Source organism: Poromitra crassiceps, assembly GCF_964638095.1.
Source record: "Poromitra crassiceps genome assembly, chromosome: 3".
Taxonomy (NCBI): domain Eukaryota; kingdom Metazoa; phylum Chordata; class Actinopteri; order Beryciformes; family Melamphaidae; genus Poromitra; species Poromitra crassiceps.
In genome coordinates, this window is record NC_139625.1 from 52,431,871 (window position 1) to 52,439,370 (window position 7,500).

A 7,500-nucleotide genomic window follows, 5' to 3' on the forward strand; every position below is an offset into this window, starting at 1 on the left:
TGTGTGTGTGTGTGTGTGTGTGTGTGGCTGTGTGCATGCGTCTGGGTGGGTGTGTATCTGTGTCACACACTTGTTAAGGTTTCACTTCCTTGCTGATCAAACAGAAAATATGATCAACAGTATAATGTCAGACGGCTTTACGCCATTATTTTCCCTCAAGGGTGGAAGCAATTCTCTCAGTCGATTCAGCAAAAGGATTTTCTTCAAATTTCCGAACCTGTAATTTCTTGCCATAGGGACGGCTCACATATACAATCTTTAAAGGAGTTGGTCTTTTGAATTCATTTGATATAGTTTGTGGCCTTAATGTGGAGGCTTATCATATCCTCAGGGGGCAACCTGTCGGGAGAATTGTGACACAATTTAATGTGGCATTTTTTTTATTTAATATATTGCTTCTTATTTCCTCCTGCAATGAGTCTACAAACAGTAGACTTTTAACAGCCAGACTGACAGTGTGTGAGTCAGAGAGGAATGTCTGAGAGCTTGCCGACAGCAACAGGCCAATAAAAACCACATCTAACACAGAACAAAAAAACATGAATGATTTCCTACCAGAGATCAGAAGCTTTTCCTGAGCAAGCACTCTACTCTGTCATAAAGTCCTGTTCACTTTAAAAGACTCAAATGGGCTTTCTAAATAAGTACATACATAATAAAACCACTTCCCACTTGGAGTTTTCTGATGTCAGAATATGCTTGTGTCTTTCCAGTTTTATTCCTATCCAAAACGCCCTCTGTAAAAACCTTTGGCTCTGATATGTCAACAAAATGAAACAAGATTTTTTTTTAAACCTGGCTTTATCCAAGTTTCAGATTTCTGTTCTGGAAATGTATGCAAATTAGCACATATTTAAGTAGATAATGCATCATTTGCTGATTTTAACATACAATTTCAGAAAACTTGCAATACAAAAACAAATCTATCTTAATGTAAGTAATCAACTGCAGAAGTTTCATGGTGATATCCATTAGTTTTATGTTCTTTTTACCCTATTCACCTGGGTTGTCTCAGGCAGTAAGTCATGGATTGAAAGCACCTCCTTACACAATGCACCAAAGCCAGACCAAATCCATATCCTACAAACATGAAATGTGCAGTCTGTGTTTGACTCTTCTGCTGCTGCTACTGTTTTACACAGCTGAAATTCCCCACAGGGAGAAATCAAGGTTTACATTCAATTCAATTCAATTAATCTTCGAACTCGGCCTTCATTGTGATCTCAACTACACACCTTTAAACTAAGTCTTGTGACGTGCAGGGTTGTGACACTATCACGGCTGTAGCTCAGGAGGTAGAGCGGGTCGTCCACTAATCGCTTTGGATAAAAGAGGTCGGTGGTTCGATTCCCGCCTCCTCCAATCTGCAAAGTGTCCTTGGGCAAGATACTGAACCCCGAAATTGCTCCTGATGGTGTGCCAGCACCCTGCGTGGTAGCCTGCCGCCATCAGTGTATGAATGGGTGAATGTACCTACTGATTGTAAAGCGCTTTTGATAAAAGCGCTATATAAATGCAGGCCATTTACCATTTACCATCATGCTGACAAAATCTGTCCACAGACATATAAACACCTGGCAAAGTACTCCAAACCACTTCTGTGGTAGTTCCCGCTACAATAGTGTCTCCAGGAGCACATTTTGCTTTGATCACACACACACACACACACACACACACACACACACACACACACACACACACACACACACACACACACACACACAAACACACACACACACTCATAAGGTGAAAACGATATCAGCCACACGCTGTCACAGCTGGTAATCTAGTCATAGTCGCCTCTGCACTGCCTCTTACTGTAGTCAAATTCAATGGACACATTTGACAGAGCAACATTATGCATTTTGACACTTTTTTGACATTTTTAGCCTGGCTGACCAATGAGAATAGAGCCCTAACTAGCAGTGATAGCTGCCACATTCAACCCTTATGGGAAAACTTGGAACAGTCTTTCTTTGCTGCAAAATGGGAAAATAGGGAAATGTATTACTGTCGTTGATTTGTTTTGATTTGTTTTGATTTGTTTTGCATGTATGTTAGGGTTAATACTCCTGTCAGTGCCCCTGACCAAGGTCCTGGCAAAAAGAACTGGAGTTGGTCCCCGGGCGCTGCACAGTGGCTGCCCACTGCTCCTAGTTCTAGGAAGGTTCCTAGTAGAGGATGGGTCAAATGCAGAGGATGAATTTCCCCAAGGGGATAAATAAAGGATAACTTAACTTAACTTAACTTAACTTAGCATCGCCAGCATCAGTCGACTTCAGTTGTCTGAAGGAGTACAGCTTTGTGGAGTTGCACAACCATATCTGTTCAGCCTCAAGCTCCCCTCACCTCTCACCCTACAGTCAGTCTGAGCAATACAGTCTGTGGTCTGAGTGCTGGTCATATGACCCTCAGAGAGAGAGGGGGGGGGGGGGGGGGAGAGAGAGAGAGAGAGAGAGAGAGAGAGAGAGAGAGAGAGAGAGAGAGAGCCTGACCGATACTGGATTTCTGAGGCCGATGCCGATACCGATATTAGGGAGTACAAAAATTCCGATATTGATATATCAGCCGATATTCTTATTATATTTACACATTATATTACACAATGTTTTTGCAATGATCCCTCAAATATCAAACACTGGACAAAGATATGAATTGACATGACTTGAGATATGTAATGTCGGCAGGATATTTTACAGCTTATCAATAAACTTTATTGTCCAAAATGACATCAATGCAATGAAACGGTCAACTTCACTGGGAATTTAATAACTAGAAATAACTAGAAATACAGTAATGCAAATAGAACACATATAAAATATAACTTGAGTTAAGAAAAAAGATCAAATATACACAACATGCTGTCTATAACTTAAAAAATACAAAAGAAAAACATATCGGCAATATCGGCCAACATATCGGCCGATAACGATATCTCGGTATCTTGGTAATAATATCGGTCGATAATATCAGTGGACCGATATATCGGTCGGGCTCTAGAGAGGAGACACCAGGGAATTTCTCTAGTGAGTGAAAGTGCATGTCAGAGAGATGGATAAAGAGATGAAAGGGGGATAGCATGAGAGAGTGAGAGAGAAAGAGAGAGCGAGTCAAATCAGTTCAGCGGAGAGAGAGAGAGAGAGAGTTGTTAATACAGTAGAGAGAGAGAGAGAGAGAGAGAGAGAGAGAGAGAGAGAGAGATAGTTGTTAATACAGTAGAGAGAGGGAGAGGGAGAGGGAGAGAGAGTTGTTAATACAGTAGAGCCACTCAGTAGTCCATAAAGGGCCATTGTGTTTGGATGTATGGGCCTGTCTGCCCTCCTGATCAGGCTTTATGGGGGTTAACTGTGTAAACAGTGTGCAGAGCTGCAGCAGAGCTTTGCTCAAGGACTCCGTGGCAGTGCTGCTTCTCAGGCCTTTATTGATCCTAACTAGGAGTTAAAACACCTGCCAGACAAAGGCCTTTACCAGAAGCACTAGCAGGACTAGGTGGTAAAACAAACAATATTGGTTTGATTTATTGTGCGTTCATGTGCTCCTCGGATATATCATATTTACGAGTTGTGAGCACATGAACGGCCCTTCACTGTCGTATTTACGAGTGGGAATTTCGGAAATTTCAATGATACACGAGCTTCCGAGCAGTGACGTTGCGTAAGGATTCGGGACTACAACAATGGCGGAAAGTATGGAGTCCGTGTCACCAATTGACTGTAAAAAGGTGCATATATAAATAACACTATTCTGTTCATAGCTATCATTTATTTTAGTAGTTGCACATTATGGCCTATGTAGCTAGCTACACCATAATGACCCACTACTTGCTGTTGGTAAGAAAACAGCAGCCATGAGAACACAACCTTACTTCTGGCGTCTATGTTCTGGCGTCTATGTTTGTTGCTCTTTCCGACCAAGAGCACTTGAACGGTGTCCTGTCGTAATTACCACGTCACCCCTGGTAAATACGATATATCCGAGGAGCACATGAATGCACCATACTGTAAGTCATCAATGGTTGTTTGGAAGTGAGCAGTCACATAATGCTTTTTGTCTTTGATTCATTAATATTATGATTTCAAAGATTAAAAAAGGAAAAAGATTTTGATGGCTTTCATACCTTCATTCTTTGAGCAATGTCGAGTTTTGACTTTTGAGATCTCACAGAAATTCACTCAGTGATTTTTGCACTAAGATCAATGTTTCATAAATCACATGGACCTGAGAGAGAGAGAGAGAGAGAGAGAGAGAGAGAGAGAGAGAGCGAGAGAGAGAGAGAGAGAGAGAGAGAGAGAGAGAGAGAGAGAGAGCGAGCGAGCGAGAGCTAAGGGGAGATACAGTGGGGGGGAGAGAGACAGACAGACAGACAGACAGACAGACAGTCAGACAGTCAGACAGACAGTCAGACAGACAGACAGACAGGCAGACAGACAGTCAGACAGACAGACAGACAGTCAGACAGACAGACAGACAGTCAGACAGACAGACAGACAGACAGTCAGACAGACAGACAGACAGACAGTCAGACAGACAGACAGACAGACAGACAGACAGACAGACAGACAGTCAGTCAGACAGACAGACAGACAGACAGACAGACAGAGGGCGCTAACCATTTACAAGTTGTTCCTGGTGTGTGAGATGGCAGGCTGGGCAGCAAAGCAGTCTGCTGACCCTGGCATGTGGAGTCAACTTTGACCTTTGCGTACTAAAAGAGGCATCTAAAATGGAAATATTATCGCTAACCAAATACTCTTGTTTGCTCGTAATTGCTGAACTGTACTGACCGTGCATCTGTTGCAATATCATTGGAAACAGCATTGACACAGGTTTTTATGCCATGTGACCCTTTGTAACTGCCCTGACAGCTGACTGAGGTCGAAGTACACTTACAAAGTGTTTTCCCCTAAATTCAGGAGAGAGAGGAGGTTATCATAGAAACCACACGACATTATATCATTGCACCAACACACAGCCCACAAATCAATCACATAAGCATGCAGTATGAGCTGAGAGCTTGTAACCTGCTGCTACTGTAGCCTAATTCACTTGCAGTTGCCATCAATTTCATTCCAAAGTGAAATATAAAAGAATTAGAAAAAATAAAGCATTCTTATGAAATATTTAATTGATTTGATAGCACAATATCAAAACAAGCTATGGCAGATATTTAATGATGAAGTTTGAAAAGAAGAGACAGACATAAACACTGATGTTGCCTTAATCACTTAAGTGATTCTAAATAGCCTTAAAGGAACACTATCAAGTCGCAGTAGTTATAGCAATTGCTATAGCTACTGCGACTTGATAGTCAGCTTATTATCTCCTGAAGTGTCACTAATTATGCAGCTATTATCACTAGACAATGCTTTAGTTGACCTAGTACACGTTGACCTGACCAAAGAATATACTGGCACATATAGGCCCATTTCCCCACAAAACAACATAGGCTATAGGAATATTATAAGAATATAGTGACTGGAGTTGTGCCAAATAATCAAGCAAAAACTCAGTTTTCAGTAGACATGGCCTGAGCAGCACTCAACCCCTCTGTAGAATACATGAATTAATATGTCACTCACTGGACAGAGGACAATGTAGCCTACAACAGTTTCAATTCCCCTTTGTGAGAATGCGCGCCGTTGAGGAAAAAAGAAATAACCCTAGAACAACAAACTAGCTACAGACAACACAGCAACAAAAAAAAACTATTCCGTAGCATTATTAGAGATATGCCACAGGAAAGAAACAAACTCACCCATGACTTCCAGACACCCATCCATATAGGCTACAGAGTGATATTCGTCAGGGCGCGTCCAAAACTGAGCTGCATCGAAGTTAGTTGCTGTAACTGTAATAGATTTTCTCACCGCCTCTAAGGAAGTTTAGCTCCGCATAGCATCGAAAAGGGACGCCGTGTGTCGTGAATCAGAATGACATAATCAAGATAGGATCTGTTGATATCACAGAAATCAGTACGGAGTACGGACACTTTACGCACGGCTGTCTGTCCTCACCTATTTATTATACAGTCTATATGGTCCTCACAGGATCTCACGGAGCGCAGATTAGCCTACGTTTGACAGCGACACGGCTAGTCGGCTACAACAGCCAGCCTCCTCTCTCCACATGAACCGGTTAGTGAAAGCGTCGACGCGCGGATCGCGGGCAGGCATCCAACACGCTCCGGGAGGAATTTCTGCACCGACAACATGACTCTACAAATATCCCGTCCTGCACAGTGAGAGAGGGCAGTGCGCTGCACCGACACCTACATGGCAACAACTCCCTATGGCTATATACAGCATTCCTCAAACTGAAAGCGAACCGCTTTGGATAGGCCTGCTACTGTGTGTGTGTCGTGTGCACCTTTATACTGCTGAAAGTACAGTATCATGTATGTCATTGCCTTGGTGAGAAAAAAACAAACACCATCAAACCACACATCAAACCCAATCCCATCCCATTTCAATCTCTCTCTCTCTCTCTCTCTCTCTCTCTCTCTCTCTCTCTCTCTCTCTCTCTCTCTCTCTCTCTCTCTCTCTCTCTCTCACACACACACACACACACACACACACACACACACACACACACACACACACACACACACACACACACACACACACACACACACACACACACACACACACACACACACACACTGTCACTCACACACACACACACACACACTGTCACACACACACGCACGCACGCACGCACGCACGCACACACACACACACACACACACACACACACACACACACACACACACACACACACACACACACACACACACACACACACACACGTTGCTTGACAAGTTGACAGTTTTGCTTCTGGTGATTGGTGAAGTTTTCATTGGTGATTCATGCAGCAAAGAAAACAGGCTTAGCTGTGAGACCACATCTGCTCGTTTCCTTATTTGAGTTGATGAATCATGGCTGAATGTTAGTGTTTATTCAGTCCTCCCCTTTCAAAATAAGTATAGCCAAAATCCCACAGGGATTAGATATAATAAAGGACACCTAAATCGTACAAGATCCTATAGGTATAAAAGATTAGCTAGAAGATAAATAATGCCAGAAAGTATGTTAAAGTAAACTCATCATTCACTAGACTAGGCTACTAGACATTTAAAATACTTTTAAAAGTCCCTATAGCAGGTTGGGGGGTTCCAACTTCAGAGGGTCCCCAGCAAAAAGGACAATTTATTTTCACAAGAATTGCAACCATAAGTAACACAATGACAGAATGTATATGACTATTTTTGTCATGGATTTTTCTGTAATAAAACATCCAAAAGTGTGATGACCTTCCCACTATCCTGGCCCTCTTGCAGGAGCCTGGTTGGGTGCACTCACTCACTCATTGGGCTTAAGAAGACCTTCAGACCATTCAGTCTCTCTCCCTCCTCACCCATGCACCTTTTGTTCTGTTGATTTGTAGTTTGTGTTGTCTAGTTGTTTTCCCATAGTTTTTTTAATAAATTGTTGCTTTAACTTT

At 42.4% G+C, this 7,500-nt stretch overlaps 1 protein-coding gene across 3 annotated transcripts in view; it reads right to left on the reverse strand.

Annotated features, from left to right (window-relative positions):
• Positions 1-6,301, reverse strand: part of keap1a (kelch-like ECH-associated protein 1a) — a 19,173-nt gene extending 12,872 nt beyond the window's left edge. Inside the window, exon 1 of one of the 3 annotated variants that reach the window (XM_083633625.1) lies at positions 6,015-6,301. The gene's annotated coding sequence lies outside the window, so the exon portion shown is untranslated. Of the gene's footprint in view, positions 1-1,235; positions 1,312-5,755 lie in introns of those variants that run through there. The other 2 variants (XM_083633623.1, XM_083633624.1) reach the window with 2 other exon arrangements.
• Positions 6,302-7,500: the final 1,199 nt, after the last annotated feature.